The sequence below is a fragment of the Macaca thibetana genome, chromosome 13 (assembly GCF_024542745.1).
Source record: "Macaca thibetana thibetana isolate TM-01 chromosome 13, ASM2454274v1, whole genome shotgun sequence".
Lineage (NCBI taxonomy): Eukaryota > Metazoa > Chordata > Mammalia > Primates > Cercopithecidae > Macaca > Macaca thibetana.
The window spans coordinates 76,599,252-76,612,588 of NC_065590.1; the positions used below are offsets into that span (position 1 = coordinate 76,599,252).

The 13,337-nt window shown below is 39.0% G+C and overlaps 1 protein-coding gene across 12 annotated transcripts in view; it reads right to left on the minus strand.

The window, feature by feature from the left end:
- LCLAT1 (lysocardiolipin acyltransferase 1) overlaps positions 1 to 13,337 on the minus strand; it is a 216,832-nt gene that overhangs the window by 41,660 nt on the left and 161,835 nt on the right. The gene's annotated exons all lie outside the window — the stretch shown is intronic.

The window sequence follows — 13,337 nt, forward strand, 5'->3', positions numbered from 1 at the left end:
CTGAAGCAATCATCTGGAATCAGATAGTTTGTTTTAAGGGATGAGTCAATGTTGAAGATAAAACCCACTATGGCAAACAATCTACAACAATTTTCAAAGAAAAAAATGCATCTTATTTGTGCCCTAACTGAAGAGGACCAATGATTAACAGCAGAAACAATAGCCAACACCATAAACATCTCAATTGGTTTAGCTTATACAGTCCTGGCTGAAAAATTAAAATTGAGCAAACTTTACTTGATGGGTGTCAAAAGCACTATGCCCAGATCAGCTACAGACTTTTGTCTACTCTCAGTAGAAATTTTTTAAAAGTGCAATTGAGATCCTGAAGCATTTCTTCAAGGAACTGTAACAGGAGATGAAACATGGTTTTCCCAGTGTGATCCTGAAGATGAAGCACAATCAAAGCAATGGCCACCAAGAGGCGAAAGTGGTCCGCTCAAACCACAAGCAGACTGGTCAAGAGCAATGGTCGCTGCAACCATTTTTGCTTGTTCACTTTCTGGAGGCCCAAACAACAATAATATCTGCTTATTATGGGAATGTTTTGTGACAGTGAGTCAAAGCTTTAGCAGAAAAACACCTGAGAAAGCTTCACCAGGGAGTCTTCCACTACCATAACAACACTCCTGCTCACTTCTGTCATCAAATTAGGACAATTTTGCTAAAGTTTTGATGGGAAATCATTAGGCATCTGCCTTATAGATGATATGGTAGATATGGCTCCTGACATCTGTTTCTTAAAATCATAAAAAATATTCAAAGGGTGCCCACATATTTTCAGGTAATAATGTAAAATGAACTACACTGACATGGATAACCTCCCAGGACCTTCAGTTCCTTAGAGATGGACTAAATGGCTGGTACCATTACTTATAAAAGTGTCTTGACCTTACTAGAGCTTATGTAGAGAACTAAAGTTTATATTTTTTATTTTTATTGTTTAATTCTATTTTCCATGAAGTCCTGAGGTGATAACAGATGAACTATTTTATTTCTGCATTAAATCTTTGTGAACTACCTCCTGGAATGCTTCTAGCTTGAGAGTATATAAGAATGGTGGCACTGGGAAGCCAGGGAGAAAGCAAGGAGTTTGGTATTAGACTGTATTTCGGGTGACAGAGCAAATATCTAAAAAATATTATCCAACCCACTTACTGGAGACACAGGTCAGACCTTTGGATACAGGTTACTGAGAAGCATAAATCTGGGAATCATGTGCAAACAGATGACAGTGACAGTCACAATCAGGAAGATACACTCTAAGGGAGTGACTATTAGAAGAGCTGGGCTGGGCATGGTGGCTTACCCCTGTAATCCCAGCACTTTGGGAGGCCGAGGTGAGTGAATCACTTGAGGTCAGGAGTTTGAGACCAGCCTGGCCAACACAGTGAAACCCCATCTCTACTAAAAATACAAAAATTAGCTGGGTGTGGTGGCGGGTGCCTAAAATCCCAGCTACTTGGGAGGCTGAGGCAGGAGAATCACTTGAACCCAGGAGGCGGAGGTTGCAGTAAGCTGAGATTGCACCATTGCACTTCAGCCTGGGTGACAAGAGCGAAGCTCCGTCTCAAAATAAAAAAAAGAGCTGAAGGCAGATGACTGAACTTTAGGGAATGATTTTCACCCCGGAGACCAGTGAAGGAAAGGAAGTCTGCAAAGGAGACCTAAAAGAAAACAGTTATGAGGAAAATCAGCATGATGGAAAGATACTGAAAAATATGTGAAAGGGAAAGTATAAGATAGATACTCACAGAGGTCTAGGCATACAGAACATTTGAATCTGGATTTTCTGCAGTACACTCATTCTGGTAACTGGTTTGGGGGCACTGACTGGAACATCCTTAGTTTCCGTCAGGGCAGCAGCAGCCTCTTGGTCTAGCATAACCTTCCCTTGTGAGAAGTCAGTCAGAATTCAAGATTTGGAGAAGTTAAAATGTAAGCTTGGTATTTACACTGCGCTTTCAAAACATAAAAGATAATTTAAGGCTGGGCACAATGGCTCAGGCATGTAATACCAGCACTTTAGGCAGGAAGATTACTTGAGGCCAGGAGTTTGAGACCAGCCTGGCCATGGGGGTACATGGCTGTAGTCCCAGCTGTTGGGGAGGCCAGGGTGGGAGGGTTGCTTGAGCCCCAGCGTTCAAGGTTATTGTGAGCTATGGCTGAACCACTGCCCTCCAGCCTGGGCGACAAGGACTCTGTCTCAAAAAATAAGTAACTTAGAGGCCCTCACACTGTGGTAGGCCAAGTCTCACTGAGTGGTTAAGTTAAATAACTTATATAAGGCCAGTGCCCTTATACAAAGGCTGGAATGTAACAAAAGCCCACCAAGAGTTTTGCCCAGGACTTTCCTGAAACTTAACGCATGATTAAACAAGTTTTATTGGGGATCTGAAGAAACTCCCCAAATCTCTGTGATTTAGCAGAAGACAAGATAGGGGTAATCACCCCAGCACCTGGACCCATTTAGATTAAATTTACTGAGGCTCCAGAGGAAGGTCTTCAAGACTCAGACCTCAGTTATAGATTAGAAGAAGTTGATCACTTATGTCTTTAGATGAATGCACCCTTACACATAGACACATAGCTTAGAAGGTATATAAGCTCTGGAAAACTTTGTAATTTTGAGTTGGTCTGGTGGTAATTTCCAGGCCTTCTCCATGTAACCAGTTACAGAAAATAAAAACTCTCTCCCTCCACCAGTTCATCTGCATCTCGTTATTGCGCCAGGAGAAACAGCAGCCCAACCCTCAGTTTGGTCTGGGAACAACATGATATAAAACAGGGGTCCCCACTCCCGGGACTGGTATCAGTCTGTGGCTTGTTAGTGAAACTGCCTTTGCAAAATTATAACTAAGGAAATTATGATGGTGAAAGAAATCAAACCTAAAGCTGTCCTTGTTCATTCCCGGGCATCGGCTGAACTAACTTTGGGAAGGAATTCATTTCATGGTTTGACTCTGAAACAAAACTGAGAACAGCCCTTTCCCGAAAAGACCCCTTCTTGCCTGGGGACCAGTCTGCCTTTGCAGGACTAACAAATTAGCTACAAGATTAGAAATTACAGTTGAGGGGTCATGCAGCCTCTGGCTCTAAGAGTCTGAACTTCCCCAAACTGCTCCTGGGGATGACATCCCTATTATAAACCCTAAGATCAGTGCTTGAGAGATTCTGCAGACCCTGCACTCGATGGATCTGCTGACACCACCTGGACCAGTAATCTGGCTTAACTAGTTCTGCTATCCCACCCAGGAACAAAGACAGCAAGAAAAACTCATTTCGACCCCCTATGATTCTATCTCCGACCTGACTAATCAGCACTCCCCACTTCTGAAGCCCCTATCCACCAAATTGTCTTTAAAAATTCTGATCCCTAAATGCTCAGGGAGATTGATTTGAGTAATAACAAAACTCCAGTTTCCTGCACAGCCGACTCTGAGTAAATTACTCTTTCTCCATTACAATTCCCCAGTCTTGATAAATCAGCTCTAAGCAGCGGGCAAGGTGAACCCATTGGGCAGTTGCATCAGGAACCAGGCCAAGCAGCAGGCAAGCGAGCATGACCGCCTGCGCTCTACCTCCTGCCTGACCATCGGAGTGTGGAGAGGGGAGCATTAGATTCTCATAGTAGCAAGAACCCTCCTGTGAACTGCGCAAGCGAGGGATCTAGGTGGTGTGCTCCTTATGAGAATCTAATGCCTGATGATCCGAGGTGGAACAGTTTCATTCTGAAACCATCCCCCCCACTCCTTCCCCGATCTGTGGAAAAATGGTCCTCTGCAAAACCAGTCCCTGGTGCCAAAAAGGCTGGGGACCACTGACATAAAAGATTTGCTCATCCATTTCGCTATTAGGCGCTAGATTCACTCTGATCATTCGCTAAAACTGCTATTACACCTTTCTTTCTTTAAAGGTGCAGTTTCAGAGTTGTAGGGGGAAAAATGTATATTTCACTCTTAGTGGGAATCGTATCACTGATGAAGAAATTAAGCTTTCTTAGAATTCTTTTAAAATTCATTTTAGGTTGAAATTGCCTTACATATCTAAACGTTTGAACACTTTCTTAAACACTAAAGCAGTTCTTAACAGCAATACAAAGAGAAAGTCTGAATAAACTAAAAGCACAGTATGCAAATTGGTCTGCCTTAGAATAAATCTGCATACAGTGTCCTGCATTGGTGCATTTTATAAAGGGAATTAAAGCCATGAAATTAACATTTTAATGAAGCAGACAGACTACTGACGTCAAGACTACTCACTGATTGTAGCTTCCAGGTGGCCTAATGAGATAAAAATGAAGTTTATACCTTTAGCTGGTCTAAGCAAGGGCTGTTTGGATATTATGATTGAATTTAAATTAGAAAATACTGCTGTGTACAAACATGTTTAGGTTAGCAAGTAGTCTCTGTAAATCTCCGCACTATAAATGCTTAATTTAAAATAGTTAAGGCAATACACACAAACATTTTGGTCTTTTTTCTAAAGCACTGTCCTAAAACTGGTGGGAAGTTACTGTACTTTGGAAAACAATACAATGGTTTTATCAGAATGACCCATGTTAACTGTATTACAGGTCCATGTAATGTAACCATTAAAAGGGAGCACAGAGGTCATCTAGTGCAACCTCCCACCTGTGTGTGAGGGCGACAAGGACAGAGACGCCTTGAGGCAGCCTTTTTCCTGGCAGGCAGCTCTAATTTGTAGAAATGCTCTTATTACCCAAGGAAATTTGAGGCTGAAGTTTATCCCTCTGGGATTCCCACTCCTTAGTTTGTCCTCTAGAAACAAACAGTGTGATGCTTTTAACTTTTGTGGATAACAATCCTTCAAATATTAAAGCACGGGTTAGCAAAGTACAGCCCATGGACCAATTCCACCTGTGTTTGTACAACCTGAGAGCTATGAATGGTTTTTACAGTTTTTAAATGGCTGGGGCAAAAAGCAAAAGTATAACTTTATTTTATATACCTGAAAGTTCTATGAAATTTAAATTTCAATGTCCATAAATAAAGTTTTATTGGAACACATATTCATTCATTTGCAGTACAACAGAATTAAGTAGCTTGGAAAGTGACTGTATGGCCTGCACAGCCTAAAATATTTACTACCTGGCCCTCTACAGAAAACGCTTACCAATGGTGATTAAAAGACAGCCAGACAGCTGTCAAATCTTCTCTTAGTTGTCTTTTCCCTAAGCTAAGAAGTCACAGTCCTAAAGAACATAGAAGAGATTTCTAGACTACTGGATACATTCCTATTTATCCCTGTCCCTTGCAAGTTGCTGAGGCATGGGAAGAGGGGGCTGAAGGGTCACACTGTTAAAGCCCCAAAATGACACTCATTACATCTGCTCTCTGGCCAGAGTTAGTTGTGCCTTAATCAAAAGGGCACTTGGGGACATGTGTTTCTGCTGTCCCCAGCAAAGAGAGAAGAACTATGTTCTTCCATGGTCCAAATATAGTTATATCATAATTCTTGGTAAGTTCAATATTTAGTGTTTATATTATACAGCTAGGTAAATATTCACAGTATAATTATGTAGTAGCAATTACATTTCTTATTCCATGAATCATTTTTCCCTGGTTAATAATTACCTTATTTTTCTCTTAATTTTCTAGAGACCTGTCACTAACTTAGACCCAAACTCTCTGCTAGAAGTACAAATCTCCTTCCCATACATTCAAATACGCCAGATGATCTATCACTTTCATCTTTTTGGGGCCATTCCTCCTGGAACCCTTCATGTCCCTACTCTGATCAGGACTATAATCTTACATGCATGTTGCACAGCTGTCATCCTTGGATCCTCCTTCAACATAATGATCCTGGAGATTGTCTTCATATGTTGTTTTCCTTGTTTCCTAAATCCTTGAGCACTCTTTTTGGTTTATTCTTTTGTTGCAATATATCCTTCAACAGTTCCCCAAGAAAGGTGCAAAGGAGATAAATTTTATGAGATCTTGAATGTTTGAAAATGCCTATTCTGTCCTCTAATTTGATTGAGAATTTGAGCATGCTCGGAATTCTCACTCGGAAACCATTTTCCTTCAAAATAAATAAATAAATAAATAAGACAAAAATAAAAACAAACAAAAAAAACAGCAAAAATTGAAAGTCTCCTCCACTTTTTCTACCAGTGTTGCCTTGGACAATGTGATGTCATTCTAAGTTTTGATCTTCTCTTTGGAAGCTTTTAGGATCCTTGCTTTGTTGCTGGTCTTCTGAAATTTAATGATGATTATGATCTGTGTTAGGTCTTTTTCTTTCATTGTACTGTATCTCTAGACACTCTAGACACTCATGGTCTTTTTAAAATTCTAAAATTATTCATTGAATAATTTCTTGCTAATTTATTCTCTGTGGCAAAGCCTGCAACATTCAGAAAACAATTCTCTGAGTGTTTACTTTGTGCCAGGTACTGTGCCATATATATTTTAAATTTCTTACATATATTATTTCACTGAAGCAGCACAATAAGAATGTTAGGTAAAGTTTTATTATCCTCATTTACCAAGAGGATGTTAAATATACCACCCTAGGTCACACAGCTAATAAGACATGAAATTATGATTCTAACTCAATTCTTTCCAATTCTCAAATCCATGCTGTAAACTGTTCCACTGTTCATGGAAGGAAGTTGTATAATCTCCACTTCTAGACATCTTATCTTTGTCTAAATGTATATGTATTCAATCAAAAGACAAGGATGGGAAGCCAGGGCTTAGCTAATACTGAGCTAGTGTGAAGAGCAGCACTCCAGGATCAACCTGCTATCAAAGTAGATGGTCACGATGCTTAAAAACTTTCCACCATTAGAAACACTCCTTTATTTCACACCATTAAAATAAAAGCTGATATTAAATGTGCATAACATAGAGAGAGGAAGAAAAAAAGTCATTAGGAAGGAACTGATTAATCTGTGTGTGAAAAACTTTAAAGAAATGAGACAGAGAGGTGATTATTTTGGATGGAACAGAGTACAAAACAATTCCCAGTGCAGGTGTGTCTAGGCAGAAGTCTAAGACGGCCAAACAACAGCAGGATCTCAGTCAATGATAGGAATTACTGAAAGGGTAAGGTGGTGACCTCTGAAACAAAACTCACATTGTAGCCATTTTACCAAAGGATGGCTTCCTGAAAATTTCTCAAAGTTCTCTTTAACTCTTAGAGTTAAAATACTTTGGACCTGGTATTCTGGTGCAGAAGGAATGAACTATTTAACTCCTCCTAGTGTGCATCTTCCAATTTGCTGGAAAGATCTAGTAAGATACACAGTAACAAAATGTCTGGTTTTAAAAGTTCAGCCATCTATCTGCTACACTGTTAACACAGCTACAAGCAGCATCTTTCTCAAACACACTTATCACCCTTTGTTTGCCCATGAAAGCCCTACAGTTCTTTCATTTATTTGTTTAGTTGATTACATCTAACTATTGCCTGCCACCTGAAATCCTATTGAGAAAGAAGCTGGGTGAAAAACAACCAAGTCTCCTACCTAACAAAAGGAAAGCTTGTCAGATGCCTCTTCCCCTCATCATATCTAGGCAGCCCACTGTTGGAGTTGGCCCCAAATGTGATTTGTTCTCAATTTTATACTGTTTCTTGATTGAACTGTTTTGAAGTTTTTATAGTTTAACAATCATTTATATATATATATATATATATGAATGACATGCCAATTAAATTATACTATTTAAGGAGAACTTATATACAACATTTATGTCACTTTGTTGGTATATCTCTGGCACTGCATTAAAGGAAGTAAACCTGCCAAAAAAAATGCTTTCATTAAAACATATTGTTTTCTGAAACTATTAATCTTGGGATCTGAAGCTTGCACTGCTGACCATGAGACTGTACTAAATTAGTCATATTCATGTGAATACTGTAAGTATTTGTTGGTGTATTAACTGGCCCACATGGGAATAAACCCACAATCTTGTCCTTATTGGTCCTTAACCAAAATAAATAATACACTGAAGTGAAGTTAGTGTTCTGCTTCGTTGTTTTACCACTTTAATAATTATGTTCACTTACAAAGCAACTTAGTGTTGAAAAATGGCCTAGAAATATTACAACAGCTACTGGCATGTAGAAAAGGAGTAACATATAGTATTCAAATTTAGAATCCCAAAATTCAGGAGCTCTTTTGCAAAACTGTATAGATTATTTGAAACCCTTGTTATAAATATCACCTTGTTATATGGGTAATAATGAACTTCACTGAGTTAAAGGAGTATGTTCTAACCCAATGCAAAGAAGCTAAGAACCACGATAAAATATTACAGGAGCTGTTAACCAGAATAACCAGTTTAGAAAAGAACATAAATTATCTGATGGAGCTGAAAAGCACAACACGCAAACTTCACAACGCAACCACAAGTATCAACAGCTGAACAGACCAAACGGAGGAAAGGATCTCAGAGCTTGAAGACTATGTTGCTGAAATAAGACAGGCATTTAAGGTTAGAGGGAAAAAAATGAAAAGAAATGAACAAAACCTCCAAGAACTATGGGATTATATAAAAAGACCAAACCTACGACTGACTAAGGTACCTGAAAGAGACAGGGAGAATGGAACCAAGTTGGAAAATATACTTCAAGGTATCATCCAGGAGAACTTCCCCGACCTAGCAACACAGGCCAACATTCAAATCTCAGGAAATCCAGAGAACCCCAGTAAGATACTCCATGAGAAGTACATCATAGACCAAGACACATAATTATCAGATTCTCTAAGGTCAAAATGAAGGAAAAAATGATAAGGGCAGCCAGAGAGAAAGGCCAGGTCACCTACAAGGGGGAGGCCATCAGCTTCTCAGCGGAAACCCTACAAGCCAGAAGAGACTGCGGACTAGTATTCAACATTCTTAAAGAAAAGAATTTCCACCCCAGAATTTCATATCCGACCAAATTAAGCTTCATAAGCAGAGGAGAAATAAAATCCTTTACAGACAAGCAGATGCTGAAGGAATTTGTCACAACCCGGCCTGCCTTGCAAGAAAGGAAGCACTAAATATGGAAAGGAAAAACCATCACCAACCACTAGAAAAACACACTGAAGTACACAGACCAATGACAGTATGAAACAACTACATTAACAAGTCTGTAAAATAACCAGCCAGCATTATGATGACAGGGTCGAATTCAAACATATTACCTTAAATGTAAATGGGTTAAATGCCCCAATTAAAAGACACAAAATGGCAAGCTAGATAAAAAGACTAGACCCATCTCACATGCAGACATACATAGGCTCAAAATAAAGGGATGGAGGAAAATTTACCAAGCAAATGGAAAGCAGAAAAAAGCAGGGCTTGTAATACTAGTTGCTGATGAAATAGACTTTAAACCAACAAAGATCAAAAAAGACAAAGAAGGGCATTATATAATGATAAAGGGTTCAATTCAACAAGAAGAGCTAACTATCCTAAATATATATGTACCCAATACGGGAGCATGCAGTTTCATAAAACAAGGTCTTAGAGACCTACGAAGAGACTTAGACTCTCACACAATAATAGTGGGAGACTTTAATACCTCTGACAGATCAAGACAGAAAATTAACAAAGATATTTAGGACCTTAACTCAGCTCTGGATCAAGTGGACCTGATAGATACCTACAGAACTCTCCACCACAAAACAACAGAATACACATTCTTCTCAGGGCCACATGGCACTTGCTCTAAAATAGACCACATAATTGGAAGTAAAACACTCCTCAGCAAATGCAAAAGAACTGAAATAATAATCGTCTCTCAGAGCACAGCACAATCAAATTAGAACTCAGATTAAGAAACTCACTCAAAGGCCGAGTGCAGTGGCTCAAATCTGTAATCCCAGCACTTTAGGAGGCTGAGGTGGGCAGATCACTTGAGGTCAGGAGTTTGAGACCAGCCTGGCCAACATGGTGAAACTCCATCTCTACTAAAAACACAAAAATTATCCTGGCATGCTAGTGCACATCTGTAATCCCAGCTACTTGAGAGGCTGAGGCAGGAGAATCGCTTGAACCGGGAGGCGGAGGTTATAGTGAGCCGAGATCATGCCACTGGCACTCTAGCCTGGGCCTCAGAGTGAGACTCTCTCTCAAAAAAAAACAAAAAAAAAAAAAAAAAAAAAAAAAAAAACTCACTCAAAACCATAATGGAAATTGAACAATGTGCTCCTGAATGACTCCTGGATAAATAATGAAATTAAGGCAGAAATCAAGAAGTTATTTGAGAACAATAAGAGCAAAGAGGCAATGTACTAGAATCTCTGGAACACAGCTAAAGCAGTATTAAGAGGGAAATTTATAGCACTAAATGCCCACATTAAGCTAGAAAGATCTCAAATCGACATCCTAACATCGAGCAAACAAACTCCAAAGCTAACAGAAGACAAGAAATAGCCAAGATCAGAGCAGAAGTGAAGGACATAGAGATACGAAAAACACTTCAAAAAAAAAAAAAAATCAATGAATCCAAGAGCTGGTTTTTTGAAAAAGTTAATAAAATAGACTGCTGGCTAGACTAATAAAGAAGAAAAAGGAGAAGAATCGAATAGATGCAATACAAAATGGTAAGGTGATATCACCATTGACCCCAATGAAATACAAACAACCATCAGAGAATACTATAAACATCTCTGCAAATAAAAACAAAAAAACTCTAGAAGAAATGGATAAATTCCTGGACACATACACGCTCCCAAGACTGAACCAGGAAGATGCTGAATCCCTGAATAGACCAATAATGAGTTCTGAAACTGAGGCAGTAGTAACCTACCAACCAAAAAAATCCAGGACCAGACAGATTTACAGCCGAATTCTACCACAGATACAAAGAGGAGCTGGTACCATTTCTTCTGAAACTATTCCAAACAATTGAAAAGGAGGGACCCCTCCCTAACTCATTTTATGAGGCTAGTATTATCCTGATACCCAAACCTGGCATAGATATATTAAAAAAAGAAAACTTCAGGCCAATATCCCTGATGAACATCGATGCAGAAATCCTCAATAAAATACTGGCAAACTGAAACCAGCAGCCTATCAAAAAACTTATCCACCATGATCAAGTTGGCTTCATCCCTGGGACGCTAGGCTCGTTCAACATATGAAAATCAACAAATGTAATTCATCACATAAACAGAACTAAGGACAAATAGTTATCTCAATAGATGCACAAAAGACCTTTGATAAAATTCAACATTCCTTCATATTCAAAACTCTCAATAAACTAGATACTGAAGGAATATACCTCAAAATATTAATAGCAGCTGTTTATGACAAACTCACAGCCAGTACCACACTGAATGGGCAAAAGCTGGAAGCATTCCCCTTGAAAAACCAGCACAAACAAAGATGCCCTCTCTCACCACTCCTATTCAACCTAGTAATGGAAGTTCTGGCCAAGGCAATCAAGCAAGAGAAAGAAACAAAGGGTATCTACATTGGAAGAGAGGAAGTCAAATTGTCTTTGTTTGCAGATGACAGGACCCTGTATCTAGAAAACCCCATCTCTTCAGCCCAAAAGCTTCTTAAGCTGATAAGCAACTTCGGCAAAGTCTCAGGACACAAAATCAATGTGCAAAAGTCACAAGCATTCCTATACACCAACAACAGACAAGCAGAGAGCCAAATCATGAATGAATTCCCATTCACAACTGATACAAAGAGAATAAAATACCTAGGAATACAGCTAGTGAGGGAAGTAAAGGACCACTTCAAGGAGAACTACAAATCACTGCTCAAGGAAATCAGAGAGGACACAAACAAATGGAAAAGCATTCCATGCTCATGGATTGGAAGAATCAATATTGCCCGAAGCAATTTACAGATTCAGTGCTTTTCCCATTAAACTGCCATTGACATGCTTCATAGAATTAGAAAAAACTCTATTAAAATTCATATGGAACCAACAAAGAGCCCATATAGTCAAGACAATTTTAAGCAAAAAGATCAAAGCTGGAGGCATCACATTACCCGACTTCAAACTACACTAGAGGGCTACAGTAACCAAAATAGCATGGTACTGTTATAAAAACAGACACATATACCAATGGAACAGAATAGAAAACTCAGAAATAAGTCTGCACAACTACAGCCATCTGATCTTTGACAAACTTGACAAAAACAAGAAATGGGGAAAGGATTCCCTATTTAATAAACGGTGCTGGGAGAACTGGCTAGCCATATGCAAAAAACTGGAACTGGACCCCCCTTCCTTAAACCTTATACAAAAATTAACTCAAGATGGATTAAAGACTTAAATGAAAAACCCAAAACTATAAAAACCTTAGAAAAAAAAATCTAGGCAATACCATTCAGGACATAAGCATGGGCAAAGATTTCATGATGAAAACAACAAAAGCAATTGCAACAAAAGCAAAAATTGACAAATGGGATCTGATTAAACTAAAGGGCTTCTGCACAGCAAAAGAAACTATCATCAGAGCAAACACATTCTACAGAATGGGAGAAAATTTTGCAGTCTATCCATCCGTCAAAGGTCTAATATTCAGAGTCAACAAGAAACCTAAACAAATTTACAAGAAAAAAAAAATAACCCCATTAAAAAAGTGGGCAAGGCACATGAACAGACACTTCTCAAATTTATATGGCTAATAAACTTATGAAAAAAAGCTCAACATCACTGATCATCAGAGATATACAAATCAAAACCACAATGAGATACCATCTCATACCAGTCCAAATAGTAATTATTTAAAAGTCATGAAACAACAGATGCTGGCAAGGCTGTGGAGAGACAGGAATGCTTTTACATTGTTGGTGGGAATGTAAATTAGTTCAACCATTGTGGAAGACAGCGTGGCGATTCTTCAAAGACCTAGAACCAGAAATGCCATGACTCAGCAATCCCATTACTAGGTATATACCCAATGGAACATAAATCATTCTATTATAAAGATACATGCACACATATATTTACTGCAGCACTAGTCACAATAGCAAAGACATGGAATCAACCTAAATTCCCATCAAAGACAGAATAAAGAAAATGTGGTACATATACACCATGGAATACTATGCTGTTATAAACAGGAGTGAGATCATGTCCTTTGCAGGGACATGGATAGACCTGGAAGCCATTATCCTCAGCAAACCAACACAGGAACAGAAAACACTACATTTTCTCACTTATGAGTGGGAGCTGAACAACAAGAACGTATGGACACAGGGGAACAACACACAACACACACTGGGGCCTGTCATGGGTGGGAGTGGGGAAAGCATCAGGAAAAACAGCTAATGCATGCTGGGCTTCATACTTAGGTGATGGGTTGATAGGTGCAGCAAACCACCAAGGCACACATTTTTCTATGTAAC